Source organism: Penaeus vannamei, chromosome 12, assembly GCF_042767895.1.
Source record: "Penaeus vannamei isolate JL-2024 chromosome 12, ASM4276789v1, whole genome shotgun sequence".
Classification (NCBI taxonomy): domain Eukaryota; kingdom Metazoa; phylum Arthropoda; class Malacostraca; order Decapoda; family Penaeidae; genus Penaeus; species Penaeus vannamei.
This window is the reverse complement of record NC_091560.1, coordinates 32,186,917-32,204,592: the sequence shown is the minus strand read 5'-3', so window position 1 is coordinate 32,204,592 and position 17,676 is coordinate 32,186,917. Positions and strand designations below refer to the sequence as shown.

The following is a 17,676-nucleotide window of genomic DNA, read 5'->3' as shown; positions in this document are numbered from 1 at the left end:
GACGTTCGTCATTATCGTAGTATTTTATGATGTATCAAATTTGTTCACATTAACACACCGTTCCAGACCGTCCAAACACGCCACGTGAACTAGCGTGTTGACCTTGGCCAGGATTTGCAATTGATATGGAAGTAATGCCGCAAAAGATAAATACAATTTTGTAATAGTGCTGAATATGAATGCGTTGTGAAAACAGGCAGATCATGAAAATTCCCCTAATAACATCAGTGAAAAACGAAATTATAACAATTATGTACTCCCCCCCCCCTCCTGGTAATGACCCAGTGAAAATTATCATAGAAAAGAAAGAAAGAAAGAAAAAAAAAAGACAAACAACACAGGAAATAGGTAGGCGCATCTTATATGAATAGATATAAATTCGTTTTGCTTTCATGTTACTTACGTCTTTGTGGTGTAGTGGATAGCATGACTGCCTCTTAATCAGTTGACTCGGGTTCAAATCAGTTGTTACCATACTTGATTATCTATAAAATGCCAGACTGTGAACTGGGTTCTCTACTTACCACTGAAAGTTGATTTCACTTGCCACTCACGAATGCTACGGAAAAACGCGTTTTTCCATAATTTAGCTTTCCTCACGTTACTATAGTACAACTGTGAATTTGCATGTTTGTATCACGTGTATTTGTATAGAATAATAAATTGGAATGTATATTCAAAAATCTTGATTTAAATTGAACCTAAAGTCGTTAAAGTCACATTCGGATCGGTGGGTTACAGTTTGAAAACACCGACAGAGAACAGTTTTGCTAATCACCTAATCTTAATTTGGAAAGTCTCAAACGCCAAATCAATACACCCAGATGTTGTCCTTGATAATACAACATAATCAATTTCGCTGTGTACACACGAAACATAGTAATAGTAATTTTATTTATAGTTCAAGCTGAAAGCAACCAGGTTGAATTTTTTTTAAGCGGAACAACAGCAGTATCATTAGTACTATATTAATGATTGTGATTATGATAAGGGCAAGTTCTGATAATTATTATAGTTATAACATTTGTTAAACAATTATTATTTCCATGATAAAGGAGGAGAAGGAGAGATAAAAGAATAAAAGACACGTTCGTCATTACCATGGTATTCTTATGGTGAATCAAATTTGTTCATATTATTATACCCTTACAGACTGTTAAAACAGGCCACGTGAACTAGCCTGTTGACTTATGCCAGGAATTGAATTACAGTTGATAAAAAACTAATCCCGTGAAAGATAAATGCAATATTATAGTAATAATACAGAATATGAATGCGTTTTGAGAACAGGCGGATCATGAACATTCCCTAATAACATTACTGAAATACAAAACTATCATAATTTTGCACTCCCTCCTGTAATGACCCAGTGATAATTATCATAGAAAAGAAAGAAAGAAAAAAGAAAAACAAACATTGGAAATAAGCGCTTATTTATAGATATATACAAATTCGTTTCACTTTCACATCAATTAAGTCTCCGTGGTGTAGTGGATAGCATGGCTGCCTCTTAATCAGCAGACTCGGGTTCAAATCCTGATGGAGACTAACATAATCATTTTTTAAAAATTATTTTCAAACATTATATAAATAAGATTTTATTTTCAGTGCCATTGTTACCATACATGATCGTCTATAAAATGTCAGACAGTGGAAGGGATTCTTCTCTATTTACCACTGAAAGTTTTATTTCAGTTGCCACTCACGAATGCTACGGAAAACGCCCTTCCTCGAGTTACTATATATAGCACAACTGGGAATTTGCATTTTTGTATAACATGGTTATTTGTAGAGAATATTAAATCGGAATGTATATTGAAAGATAAGATAATTAACCTAAATTCGTTAATGTCCGGATCGGCGCGTCACAGGTTGAAGACACCGACCAGAAATAAAGGTTTGCTAATCACCTAATCCTAATTTCGACCCAGACTCCATATTAATACACACACAAGCTGCCCTCGATAATATATTTAATAATTTCGCTACGTACACACGAAACATGGCAATCGTAATTGTAACTAGAGTTCAAGCTGAAAGCAACCGGGTTCATGGTTGGATATTCAGCCAAAGATCATATCCACACCAAAAACAAGTATATTGAGAAAACCACTGAATTCAATAGGACACTACGATTATATCTGCATCGGCGGGCACAGGTTGAGGACACTTACCCGCAAACATCTAAGGAGTGCTAATCACCTAATCTTAATTAGGAACGTGTCAGACGGATCATGAAAATTATCTTGATAACATTACTGACACACAAAGTGAAGATAATATTGTACTTCCTCTTGTAATGAACCAGTGATATCATAAGAAAGAAAAAAGAGACAAACAACATAGGAAAGAAGTACGTGCTGTTATTTAGTTATACAGATACTCGTTTTGCTCATTTTCATGCAAGTTTGAACTAGATTCTTGACCTAGGCAGAAGACCTGTATTTACATTTAATATCAACGTAGTGTAGGAAATGTTATATATATATATATATATATATATATATATATATATATATATATATATATATATATATATATATTCTTTAACCAGTGTATTGAGAAAACTACTGAATTCAATACAGTTTTTGTAGGTTACGACAAGACCTATGACTAAGTTTATGAGGCAATTCTACTTTCAGTGAGCTAGTAAATCGTACACGAATACATATTAGTGAGAATTTTTACGGACAACAGCAGTAACATTATTATCATCATGATTATTATCATTACGGCAATAGAAAATTACAGTAAATATTATGGTGATAATATGAACAGTAATTTTTGACAATTACAACTATTTTTATAATGAAGAGGGAGACTGAAAAGAGAGATTGAAAGAAATTCGTCCTTCTTGTTAGTAGATTTGAAACAATTCACGATTTAATTTCCATTGTGGCTTTTACTATTCCATCTTTGTATAAAGGAGAATAGACTAAAATATAGACATCATAAAAGGGACGCGAGGTAAAGACAGATGGACAGGCAGACAGACAGACAGAGATGGAAGAACGAGGTAGATTGAATGTTTTTATATTTCAAAGGATACATTTTTCTTAAATAGTTCGTGTTATGTAGTGGATAGCATGTCTGCCTCTGAAACAGTAGACTCGGGTTCAAATCCTTATGTGGACTATTAATCTACCTTTTTTCACATCAATATTTTTACTGCATACATTACTATGTACTCACTACTACTATTATTACTATGTGTAATCGTTATAGAATAGTACCAGACTGTGAACAGGGTGCTGTTGACGGTTTATGTTTTTGGTTCCTACAAATGCTCTTCTCAATTCGTTTTTTAGCTTTCATCTATTAACTACAGTACATTTGGGAAATATCACTTTTCTATTATATGCGAATTTCTCTAAAATAAACGATGGCAACTTGCATTAAAACATGACAATTTATAATTAAACTAACTTGGAATTTCATTATGTCTACATCGGCGCGTACAGGTTGAGGACACTTACTCGCAAACATCTAAGGAGTGCTAATCACCTAATCTTAATTTGGAACGTGTCACGTGGTATATCATTTCACCCGGAAGGACTTTATTTTGTGTACACACGCAACGTGGTAACTGCAATTTTATCAATAGTTCAAGGTGAAAGCAAACCACGCCCACAATAGGGTTCATAAACACTGTATAGGTTTCGTAGGCTATGATAAGACCTGTGGCGAAGTGCAAGAGAAATTCTGCATTCAGTGAAATACCAAGGCTTTCGAAAATATATGAGTGAGAATTTTTACAAAGCCTAACAGCAGTATCATCATAAGTGTTATTATAATGCTTGTCATTAAGATAATGGCAAGTTATAATAATAATTGTTATATATATAACATTTGTAAGACAATTATCTTCATTATAAGGGAGGAGAGAGGGAAGAGAAATAGAATAAAAGAGAGAGGGAGGGAAGAGAAAGTGAGAGAAAGAACAGACGTTTGCAATTACCAAAGAATTTCTATGGTGTATCAAATTTGTTCACATTAACATACCCTTACAGACTCAAAACACGCCACGTGAACTAGCGTCTTGACCTAGGCCAGGATTTACAACTGATACCAAAGTAATTCCGCGAAAGAATAAGATAACATTCTTGTAAAAGTACTGAATATGAATGCGTTTTGAAAACGGGCGGATCATGAAAATCCCCATAATAACTTTACTGAAAAACAAAATTATAATTTTGTACTCTTGTAATGACCCAGTGATCATTTTCATATGAAAGAAAAGGACAAACTGCATAGAAAACAGGTAGGCGTTCCTATATGCATATATAAAAATCCGTTTAACTCTTATCATCTAAGTCTCCGTGGTGTAGTGGATAGCATGACTGCCTCTTAACCAGTAGACTCGGGTTCAAATCCTGACGGAGACTCATACGAAGCTAATTTTTAAATTATTGTCGAATTCATATTATATTTTTAAGATTTTATATTCAGTGCAAATGTTATTGTGACATAATCTATAAAATGTCCGACAGTGGAAGAGGTTCTTCTCTACTTACCACTGAATGTTTCATTTCACTTGCCATTCACGAATGCTACGGAAAAACGTTCTCACTCCATATTTTAGCTTACATTGACTTAAGCATTATTGTATAAAGTGTATTAAAAAAAAAAAAAAAATGACCGGATTGGCGCGTCACAGATTGAACACATAACCGGAAAAAAAGGTTTGCTAATCACCTAACTTTACTTAGGAAAGTTTCAACTTTCATTATCTTACTTTTCCGTCTCCCTCTTCAGTAATCATAATTGTTAAAAAAATATAGTTCATATTATTGTCATTATAGTTATTCATATCCAATATGAACCCGATTGCTTCCGCTTGAACTCTAGATAACATTAACTATGCTATATAATCGAGGACAACTTCTGGGTGTACTGATATGGTGTTTGTAACTTTCCAGATTAAGATTAGGTGATTAGCAAACCTTTTTTCCGGTCGGTGTGTTCCACTTGTGACGCGCCGATCCGGATTGGATTTAAGTCGAAGGAAAATTATAATTACCAAGCTCCGTGTGTACACAGGGAAAATGAGTATGTTTTAGATCCTTCTGGATGTACTGATATGCGAGACTCCAAATTAAGATTAGGTGATTAGCACTCCTGAAATGTTTACGGGGAAGTGTCCTCAACTTGTGGCAGACGTAATATAACTCCAACAAAGCTAATTGATATGTCTTAATATACATTTCCATCGATCTTATTATAGAAATTTACATCTAATACAATAATGTCAATTTCCAACATTAGTGTAGATCAAAGATCAAATAGGAATTGAGAAAAGCATTTTTCTCTATCATTCGTGGGCAGCAACAGTAAACTATAACGCTAGAAGGTAAGCTCAAAGTCCCTGTTAATAGCCTGGCACTATTCTGGAACAATTACGAACATTAATAACAGCAGTGATTATGAAAGCAATAAAATGTATGCAGAGAAAATATTGATTTGAAAATTTTAAAGAAGCACATCCATAGTTTCCGTTAGGATTTGAACCCGAGTCTACTGATTAGGAGAGTCATGCTATCCATTACACCACAAAAACTACTAACAATATTGTGGTTAATGGTTTACATAAAATAAAATACCATAACCATGCTTCGTATGTACACAGTGAAATTAACTTGTATTATCGAGGACAACTTCTAGGTGTACTAATAAGGAGATTGAAACTTTCCTAAGGAAAGTTAGGTGATTAGCAAACCTATTTTCCGGTCATGTGTTCAATCTGTGACGCGCCAATCCGGTCATTCTATAAAAAAATACACCTTATACAATAATGCTTAGTAACTCAAGGTAAACTAAAATATGGAGTGAGAACGTTTTTTCCGTAGCATTCATGAATGGCAAATGAAATTAAATATTCAGTGATAAGTAGAGAAGAACGCCTTCCATTGTGTGACATTTTTTTGACGATTATGTCACAATAATATTTGCACTGAAAATAAAATCTTAAAAATATTTGAGTTCGAAAATAATTAAAAAAGTGTATGTGTGTTAGTCTCCGTCAGGATTTGAACCCGAGTCTACTGATTACGAGGCAGCCATGCTATCCACTACACCACGGAGACTTTGATGATAGCAGATAAACGAATTTTTTTATATGCCATTAATTGAACATTATGATGACATTAATTAAACAAATTTTTATATATCCATATAGGAACGCCTACCTATTTCCTATGTTGTTTGTCCTTTTCTTTCTTTCATATGAAAATTATCACTGGGGCATTACAAGAGTACAAAATTTTAATTTTGTTTTTCAGTAAGATTATTAGGGGAATTTTCATGATCCGCCCGTTTTCAAAACGCATTCATATTCAGTCCTTTTACAAGAATGTTGTCTTATTCTTTCGCGGAATTACTTTGGTATCAGTTGTAAATCCTGGCCTAGGTCAAGACGCTAGTTCACGTGGCGTGTTTTGAGTCTGCAAGGGTATGTTAATGTGAACAAATTTGATACACCATAAAAATACTTTGGAAATGACAAATGTCTGTTCTTTCTCTCACTTTCTCTTCCCTCCCTCTCTATCTTTTATTCTCTTTCTCTTCCCTCTCTCCTCCCTTATAATGAAGATAATTGTCTAACAAATGTTATATATACAATTAATATGAAAACTTGCCATTATCTTAATGCTAATAATTATAATAACAATTTAATGATGATACTGCTGTTGATTGGTTTTGTAAAAAAATTCACTTATATATTTTCGAAAGCCTTGGTATTTCACTGAGTGCAGAATTTCTCTTGCACTTCGCCACAGGTCTTATCATAGCCTACAAAACCTATAGTGTTTATGAACCCTATTGTGTGCGTGGTTTGCTTTCACCTTGAACTTTTGATAAAATTACAGTTACCACGTTGCGTGTGTACACAAAATAAACTCCTTCCGGGTGAAATGATATACCACGTGACTTGTTTCAAATTAAGATTAGGTGATTAGCACTCCTTAGATGTTTATATTGTGGCGAAACTTTATTGAAATCTCAGTCAAACGAATTTCTATTAATGCAAATAGCAGCGCCTACCTGTCTCTTTTTTAACCTTGTGTTTCAGTAATATAATTAAAATAATTCTCATGATCCGTCTGACATGTTCCAAAGTGATTAGGAAAGTGATAATTCACATATGTACTGTAGTTACTAGATGAAAGCTAAACTACGGATTGAGAAGACCATTTGTGGGTACGCATAGTAATAATAGTAGTGATTGTAAAAGTAATAAATGTAGGCTGTAAATATATGGGCGAGAAAAAAAAATGTAGATCAATAGTCCCCATCACGATTTGAACCCAAGTCTACTGTTTCAGAGGTAGTCATGATATCCAATCCATAACAGGAACTAATATTTTAGGAAAAAAAATTCTCTGAAATAATATGAATTGCACTTACCTTGTTCTTATATCTCTGTCTGTCTGTCTCTCGTCCCTTTCATGGTCTATATATTTTAATCTGTTTTCATTTATACGAAGATGGAAAGCTAACAGCCACAATGAGAATTTAAACTGAATCGTGAATTGTTTCAAATTAACTCTGGAAAAGAATACAATAAGGACGAATGTCTTTCTTCTCCGCTTCGCACTCACTGAAAGCAGAGTTGCCACGTACACTTAAAACAGATCTTATTGTAATCTACAAAAACTGTAGTTCTACTAAATTCGATGATTTCTCAATACACTGGCTAATGGTGTGGGTATGATCCATTCCTGCATATCCAACTGCGAACCCGGTTGCCTTCAGCTTCAACTTAGAATTACCATGTTTCGTGTGTACACAGCGGAATTAACTAAGCTATTTTATCGAGGACAACTCTTTCTGGGTGCAGTGATATGGCGGCTGAGACTTTCCAAATGAAGATTAGGTGATTAGCAATCCTTTATTCTGGCCGGTATCTTCAACCTGTGACGCACCATTCGGATATGATTTAAACGATTTTAGGTTAAATTTAAATCGAGATTTTTGAATATACATTCCAATCTACTACATGAATTCCAATCTATACAAATACACATGTCATACAGAAAGGCTAAATCCCAGTTGTAATAATAGATATTAAGTAGAGTTTATGTGCGGTAACAATTGTATTTAAAAAAAAAATCGTGAAAAATTAATAACATTTGATAATGATTTTAAAAGTATGTGTTAGTCTCCCTTAGGTTTTGAACCCGAGTGTATCAAGAGGAAGTCATGAGATCCACCTCATAATAATTATCGTCTTAGTAAAACAAATTTCTATATGTTCAAATATCAGCGCCTATTTCCTTTGTTGTTGATTTACCTTTTTCCTTTTTTTTCCTTTGATAACTATCACTGGGCCATTACCGGAGGGAGTACATGATTATTCTGACTTTGTGTTTCAGTAATGTTAAAATGGTAATTCTCGTGATCCGCCTTTTTTCAAAACGCTTTCCATCCAATAATATTGTCTGGCGTTCATATTCAGTATTATTAAAAGAATATTGTACTCAACTTTTGATGCATTACTTTTATATTAATTGGAAATATTTTCTTAGCTCAACATGGCTTGTTTTAACAACCTGTAAGGATATATTAATATGAACAAATTTGAATCATAAAAATAATGTAATGAACATCTGTCTTTTATTGTCTTTCATATTCTCTCCCCCTTGATCACGAAAATAATTGTCTATTAAACGTTATGTATGTAATAATTATCATAACTTGCCAGTGTAAGGACAATCATTATTATGAGAACACAAATGATGATACTGCTGTTGGTCCGTTGTGTAAAAATTCTCACTCCTATATATTCGCGAACGCCTTGCTGCTAACGGAACGTAGAATTGCCTTTTAGTTACAAAACCCTGCTCTGTGTGTCATTGAGGGCAACTCCTTCCGGGTGCAATGATATGCCGTTTAATACGTTCCGAATTAAGCTTAGGCGTTTGCAGGTAAGTGTCTTCAAGCTGTGGCGCGCCGGTGCAAAGATGATATTATTCCGACACATTTAGGGTGATTATCAGTTGCTATGTCTTAGCATATATTCCCATTATTCATTCGATAGAAACTCACCTCTAAGCCAAAAGTGATAATTCCCAACCCAAGTCAAGTTACTAGATGAGAGATGAAAGATGAATTAGAACATTTTTCTCTATCATTCGTTACGTATATTAATAACAATCGTGATTATAAAAGCAATAAAATGTAGGTAGTAAAAAATAAAAAAGGGAGGGGGTCGAAATTATAAAGAAAAGAAAGAAATAGTCATGCTATCCTCTACACCACAGAGCCTTTCTTAATATGTTGGGAAACGAATATCTATGTATGCAAAGAGAATCGCCTTCCTCTTTCCTATGTTTGTCTCTTTTTTCTTTCTTATGCTAATACTTTTTATTATAGGAGGAAGTAGGTATTATTCTAACTCTGTGCTTCAGTAATGTTACTAAATTAATTGGCATGATCCGCCTGTTTTGAAAACGCCATCCAGTAAATTTGTCTTTATTTTACAAAATTTAGTTTACGTTGGTATTCATTTTCAGAGCTGCTACAAAAATATTGCACTTAGCCTTTGCTAAGTATGCTGAATGTAGAATTGCCTCTTAAACTTCGCCATAGGTCTCATCAAAGCCTACAAAAGCCTGATGTGTGCATGGTCTGTGCTCGCCTTTAAGAGGAGGTAAAATTACAATTACCATGTTCCGTGTGTACACAGCGAAAATAGGTATTTTTTTTAATTATCGAGGACAACTCCTTCTGGATGTACTGATATGTGAGACTTTCGAAATTAAGATTAGGTGATTAGCACTCCTTAGATGTTTGCGGGTAAGTGTCTCAATTCGTGGCGCGCCGATGCAGACATAATCTATTTCCAACAAAGTTAACTAATATGTCTTGATATACATTTCCATTGTTTATTTTTCAGAATTTCACATATAATGCAAAAGTGTTAAATCCCAACTGCAGTGTAATTACTCAACGAAAGGTATTGAGAATTGAGCAATATCATCTGGAACGATCATAACAACAGTGATTATGAAAGCAATTAATTGTATGCGGTGAATATATGGGTTTAACAATTTTAAAATAGAAGGCTTATTTTCCGTCGGGATTTGAACCCGAGTCTACTGATCAAGAGGTAGTCATGCTATCCATTACACCACAGAAGCATCAGTTAGCCAGTAAATACGAATTTCTATATAACTAAACGAGCAGCGCCTACCTCTTTCTTATGATTATATATATATTTTTTCCTTTCTTATGTTATCACTGGTTCATTACAGGAGGGAGTACAACTATTAAGATAATTTTCATGCTCCACCTTTCAAAACGCTTTACATCCAGTAATATTTTCTTTATTTTGTAAATTTAGTTTCACTGTCATTAAACAATATATATATATAACATTTCCTACACTACGTTGATATCAAATGTAAATACTGGTCTTCTGTCTAGGCCAAGAATCTAGTTCAAACTTGCATGAAAATTAGCAAAACGAGTATCTATATAACTAAATAACAGCACCTACTTCTTTCCTATGTTGTTTGTCTCTTTTTTCTTCCTTATGCTATCACTGGTTCATTACAAGAGGGAGTACAATATTATCTTAACTCTGGGTTTCAGTAATGTTATCAAGATAATTTTCATGATCCGTCTGACACGTCCCAAATGAAGATTAGGTGATTAGCACTCCTTAGATGTTTGCGGGTAAGTGTCCTCAACCTGTGCCCGCCGATGCAGATATAATCAAAAAGTTAGGTTAATTATAAGTAAAATTGTTTCTTACTCTTAGTCTTTTTAGTCTTTTTTAGCTTTTTTGTCTTATTGAAACCTACAAAAAACTTGTTTTTGGTGTGGATATGATCTTTGGCTGAATATCCAACTATGAACCCGGTTGCTTTCAGCTTGAACTCTAGTTACAATTACGATTACCATGTTTCGTGTGTACGTAGCGAAATTATTAAATATATTATCGAGGGCAACTTGTGTGTGTACTAATATGGAGTCTGGGTCGAAATTAGGATTAGGTAATTAGCAAACCTTTATTTCTGGTCGGTGTCTTCAACCTGTGACGAATTTAGGTTAATTATCTTATCTTTCAATAAACATTCCGATTTATTATTCTATACAAATAACCATGTTATACAAAAATGCGAATTCCCAGTTGTGCTATAGTAACTCGAGGAAGGGCGTTTTCCGTAGCACTCGTGAGTGGCAACTGAAATAAAACTTTCAGTGGTAAATAGAGAAGAATCCCTTCCACTGTCTGACATTTTATAGACGATCATGTATGGTAACAATGGCACTGAAAATAAAATCTTAATTATATAATGTTTAAAAATAATTAAAAAAAAATATATGAATGTTAGTCTCCATCAGGATTTGAACCCGAGTCTGCTGATTAAGAGGCAGCCATGCTATCCACTACACCACGGAGACTTAAAGCTTTTGGGTTCATAGTTGGATATTCAGCCATGGATCATATCAAAACTATTAACCATTGTATTGTGAAAACTACTTAATTCAATACAGTTTTTGTAGGTTACGACAAGACCTATGACTAAGTTTATGAGGCAATTCTACTTCCAGTGAGCTAGTAAAGCGTACACGAATACATATTAGTGAGAATTTTTACAGAGACAACAGCAGTAACATTATTATTGTTATCATGATTATCATAATGGCAATAGGAAATGACAGTATATATTATGGTGATAATATGAACAATATTTTTTTCACAATTAAAATTATTTTTTTAATGAAGATGGAGACTGAAAAGAAAGAGAATGAAAGACATTCGTCCTTCTTGTTTTGTTTTGTTTTTCATGGTAGATTTGAAACAATTCATGATTTAATTTCCATTGTGGCTTTTACTATTCCATCTTTGTATAAAGGAGAAAAGACTAAAATATAGGCATCATAAAAGGGACGCGAGGCAAAGAGACAGATAGACAGACAGACAGAGATGGAAGAACGAGGGAGATGAAATGTTTTTATATTTCAAAGGATACATTTTTCTTAAATAGTTATGTAGTGGATAGCATGTCTGCCTCTGAAACAGTAGACTTGGGTTCAAATTTTTATGTGGACTATTAATCTACCTTTTTTCACACCAATATTTTTACTGCATACATTACTATACACTCACTACTATTATTACTATGCGCAATCGTTATAGAACAGTACCAGACAGTGAACAAGGTGCTGTCGACCGTTTATGTTTTTGGTTCCTACAAATGCTCTTCTTAATTCGTTTTTAGCTTTCATCTATTAACTACAGTACATTTGGGAAATATCACTTCTCTATTATATGCGAATTTCTTTAAAATAAGCGATGGCAACTTGCATTAAGACATGACAATTTATAATTAAACAAACTTAGAATTTCATTATGTCTACATCGGCGCGCACAGGTTGAGGACACTTACTCGCAAACATCTAAGGAGTGCTAATCACCTAATCTTAATTAGGAACGTGTCACGTGGTATATCATTTCACCCGGAAGGACTTTATTTTGTGTACACACGCAACGTGGTAACTGTAATTTTACCAATTGTTCAAGGTGGAAGCAAACCACGCACACAATAGGGTTCATAAACACTGTATAGGTTTCGGAGGCTATGATAAGACCTGTGGCGAAGTGCAAGAGAAATTCTGCATTCAGTGAAATAGCAGGGCGTTCGCGAATATATATGAGAATTTTTACAAAGCGGAACAACAGCAGTATCATCATAAGTGTTATTATAATGATTGTCATTAAGATAATGGCAAGTTATAATAATTGTTATATATATAACATTTGTTAGACAATTATCTTCATTATAAGGGAGGAGAGAGGGAGGGAAGAGAAAGTGAGAAAAAGGGAAGAGAAAGTGAGAGAAAGAACAGACGTTTGTAATTACCAGAGAATTTTTATGGTGTATCAAATTTGTTCATATTAACATACCCTTACAGACTCAAAACACGCCACGTGAACTAGCGTCTTGACCTAGGCAAGGATTTACAACTGATACCAAAGTAATTCCGCAAAAGAATAAGACAACATTCTTGTAAAAGGACTGAATATGAATGCGTTTTGAAAACGGGCGGATCATGAAAATCCCCATAATAACTTTACTGAAAAACAAAATTATAATTTTCTACACTTGTAATGACCCAGTGATAATTTTCATATGTAAGAAAGAAAAGGACAAACATAGGAAATAAGTAGGCGTTCCTATATCCATATTTAAATTCGTTTAACTTTCACTATCTAAGTCTCCGTGGTGTAGTGGATAGCATGACTGCCTCTTAATCAGTAGACTCGGGTTCAAACCCTGACGGAGACATACTCATATCCTTTTTTTTATTATTATTATTTTCGAACTCATATATTTTTTAGATTTTATTTTCAGTGCAAATGTTATTGTGACATAATCGTCTATAAAATGTCAGACAGTGGAAGAGGTTCTTCTCTACTTACCACTGAATGCTTAATTTCACTTGCCATTCACGAATGCTACGGAAAAACGTTCTCACTCCATATTTTAGCTTACATTGAGTTACTAAGCATTATTGTTTAAGGTGTATTTAAAAAAAAATGACCGGATTGGCGCGTCACAGATTGAACACATGACCGGAAAAAAAGATTTGCTAATCACCTAGCTTTACTTAGGAAAGTTTCAACTTTCATTATCTTACTTTTCCGTCTCCCTCTTTAGTAATCATAATTGTCAAAAAATATTATTATCATTATAGTTATTTATATCCAATATGAACCCGATTATATAGCATTAACTATGCTATATAATCGAGGACAACTGGGTGTACTGATATGGTGTTTGTAACTTTCCAGATTAAGATTAGGTGATTAGCAAACCTTATTTTTTCGGTTGGTGTCTTCAACCTGTGACGTGCCGATCTGGACCTAATTTAAACAAATTTAGGTTCATTATAAATAGATATCTTTCCATTTATCATTCTATACAAGTGCACGTTATGCAAAAAATGTAACGTTCCATTTGTACTATAGTAACTCGAGCAAAGCAAAGATATGGAGTGAGAAGAGCGTTTTTCCGTAGCATTCGTGAGTGGCAAGTGAAATCAAACATTCAGTGGTAAGTAGAGAAGAACCCCGTTGTTTGAAGTGTTTCAGATTAACTATAGAAAATATTACGTTAAATGTCTTTCATTATCTTTCTTTTCCGTCTCCCTCTTCAGTGATCATAATTGGCAAAAAATATTGTTCATATTATTTTCATTATCGTTATCGCAATTTGCTATTGCCGTAATGACTATAATCATGATAACAATAATGTTAATGCTGTTGTCCCTGTGTGTAAAAATCCTCACTAATATGTATTCGTGTACGCCTTACTAGCTCACTGAAGAACAATTGCCTCTTGCACTGTCATGGGTCATATCACAACCTGCAAAAACTAGTGTTCTACTGAATTCATTGGTTCTCTCAATACACTGGTCAGTGTAGTGGATATGATCCAGTATCCAATATGAACCTGATTGTTCCAGCTTGAACTCTAGATAACATTAAATATGCTATATAATCGAGGTCAATTTCTGGGTGTACTGATATGGTGTTTGTAACTTTCCAGATTAAGATTAGGTGATTAGCAAACCTTTTTTCCGGCCGGTGTGTTCCACTTGTGACGCGCCGATCCGGATTTGATTTAAGTCGAGGTAAAATCATAATTACCAAGCTCCGTGTGTACACAGGGAAAATAAGTGTGTTTTATATCCTTCTGGATGTACTGATATGCGAGACTATCCAAATTAAGATTAGGTGATTAGCACTAGTGATTAGAAATGTTTACGGGGAAGTGTCCTCAACTTGTGGCAGACGTAATCTAATTCCAACAAAGCTAATTGATATGTCTTAATATACATTTCCATCGCTCTTATTATGGAAATTTACATCTAATACAATAATGTCAATTTTCAACATTAGTGTAGATCAAAGATCAAATAGGAATTGAGAAAAGCATTTTTTTGTATCATTCGTGGGCAGGAACAGTAAATTATAACGCTAGAAGGTAAGCTCATAGTCCCTGTTAATACACTGGCATTATTCTGGAACAATTACGAACATTAATAACGACAGTGATCATGAAAGTGTGAGGTTTTCAACCTCCTCCCCCCCCCCACAGACCTTACCCATCACCTATCCTCCCCCCCCCCCTTTTCCTCTATCCTCATATCCCTCTCCTCTTATTCGCACCCTCTCCTTGTCCCCTCGCTTTTTATACTCCCCTCTACTTCTGTGCTAGTTTCTCCCTCTTTTACTCTTTTCCTCTGCTTGTTCTACTTCTTATATTCATCTCTAACCTATCCTACCTCCATCCCATCCCTATCCTATCCTGTATCCTGCCGCATTTCCCCTCGTACCCCTCTTATTCGCACCCTCTTCCTGTTCCTTCGCTTTTTCGCTTTCCTCTACTTCTACGCTCATTCCTCCCTTCTCCATTCCCTTTCTCCCGTTTGTCCTACCTTCTACCTTTAACCCTATCCACTCCTGCCCCCATCCTACCCCTATCCTACCCAGCATCCTCCGTAATCCACAGGGCGAGTCGAGCACAGTGGACCACTTCCCTCTGCCAGCCTGATTTCTACACTTTTATTTTACTTCTGTTTTATGCTGGCGTATTTTACATGTATTCTACTTTCATTTACACCTTTTTGTATACATTTTTAATAAAACTTCCACTGAATTCGTTTGCTATCCGCCAATATCCCACAAGGATTCACATGATGTGCGGATAAGGGGGCATCCTCATCTGCTGCGATTTCTCTCGTACTTTTTATTCCTTTTATCTTCAAGTTCAGTTTTAGTTTTTTTGTGCTTTGCTTTTACTTACTGGTCATTTTAATCTCTATTTTGCTTCGAGAGCAAGTCATTTGTTTTAATATTTTTATTTCTGAATCGCAGCAGATGGTTTTACGTATTTTTTATGCTAATTATTATTTTCCCATTTATTTCTTGTGATGTTTTATTGCTTTTACCTTTTGTTTTATCTTGTGTATATTTTCTTTTATTTTAATATTTCCTATTTATTGTTTTAATCATTTTTACCGCTACCACTCCGTCCGCGTGAACCAATGTAACCCCCATGTTTTTGCCAAATAAACGAAGTGGATACTCTGACTGTGTTGTGACTTTACCCTATGGATTTACCTGTCTGGATTCTACACCTCGGATGCTGAAACAAGGTTGTACTGCCCCTTTTACTTGCCTAGGTGTATTTATGCTGGACGTGTTATTTTACTGTTTTTACTTTTTTTTTTTTTTACCTTGAACCATGTGTGCCTTTACTTTTACTTTTTACTTGCTCTGAGTTTTACTTACTTTTACTGGTTCCTTTTACGTTTCTTTTAATCGTTTTACCCTTTTACTCATCTTTTACCTGAACTTTTACTTCAGCTTTTACTTTTTACTTTTCTGTTCTTACGATCTTTTCATTTACTTTTCTTCATATTCCCTTTTACCTCTCCTTCCTTCTGTGATTTTACGAATCTTAGTTTTGTTGATGTTGCTTATTTTTACTGCTTTTAAGCCCTTCTGGCATATCTTTAATAATTTTCCAGCCCTTCTGGCAAGTTTTACTGCTTTTAAGCCCTTCTGGCCCGTGTCATTCTTTTTAAGCTCTAACTTCAGTTTTATTTTGGTGCCTTCTGCACATTGTTTGATTTTACAGTTCATTTTAGGATTTATTTTTATTGTATTTTATGTACCAATCTTCATATTGGTCACGCTCCTGGTAGACCTGCAACTCCGGGGATAATTTGGCTTGTGAGGTCGTGTTGGTTCCGAGCCTTCAGCTTGGTCCCATCACCCCCTTAGCGAGGAACGAACGGGGCCCCCTCATTTTCCTTGGCCCCTAAGCCTGAAGTCTTCCGCCTCACGGTTGGCTTCCTTTGGGTTCCTCATTCACATAACCTTACAAAAGCAATAAGATGTATGCAGAGAAAATATTGATTTGAAAATTTTTAAGAGAACATCCATAGTTTCCGTCAGGATTTGAACTCGAGTCTACTGATTAGGTGACAGTCATGCTATCCATTATACCACAAAAAGTAATAAACAATATCATGGTTAATGGTGTACATAAAATAAAATACCATTACCATGCTTCGTATGTACACAGTGAAATAAACTTGTATTATCGAGGACAACTTCTAGGTGTACTAATATGGAGATTGAAACTTTCCTTAGTAAAGTTAGGTAATTAGCAAATCTTTTTTTCCCGTCATGTGTTCAATCTGTGACGCGCCGATCTGGTCATTCTATAAAAAATACACCTTATACAATAATGCTTAGTAACTCAATGTAAGCTAAAATATGGAGTGAGAACGTTTTTCCGTAGCATTCGTGAATGGCAAGTGAAATGAAACCTTCAGTGGTAAGTAGAGAAGAACCTCTTCCACTGTCCATTTTATAGACGATTATGTCACAATAACAATTGCACTGAAAATGATGTTTTAAAAATATGAGTTCGAAAGTAATTTAAAAAGTGTATGTGTGTTAGTCTCCGTCAGGATTTGAACCCGAGTCTACTGATTAAGAGGCAGTCATGCTATCCACTACACCACGGAGACTTAGATAAAAGTAGTTAAACAATTTTTTATATATGTATATAGGAACGCCTACCTATTTCCTATGTTTGTCCTTTTCTTTCTTTCATATGAAAATTATCACTGGGTCATTACAAGAGT

At 34.6% G+C, this 17,676-nt stretch overlaps 1 non-coding gene across 1 annotated transcript; it reads right to left on the bottom strand.

Moving 5' to 3' along the window:
* Nucleotides 1-6,011: 6,011 nt before the first annotated feature.
* TRNAT-CGU (transfer RNA threonine (anticodon CGU)) lies at nt 6,012-6,083 on the bottom strand. The gene has a single exon. It is a non-coding gene; the product is annotated as a tRNA-Thr (tRNA).
* Between the last annotated feature and the right edge of the window lie 11,593 nt (nt 6,084-17,676).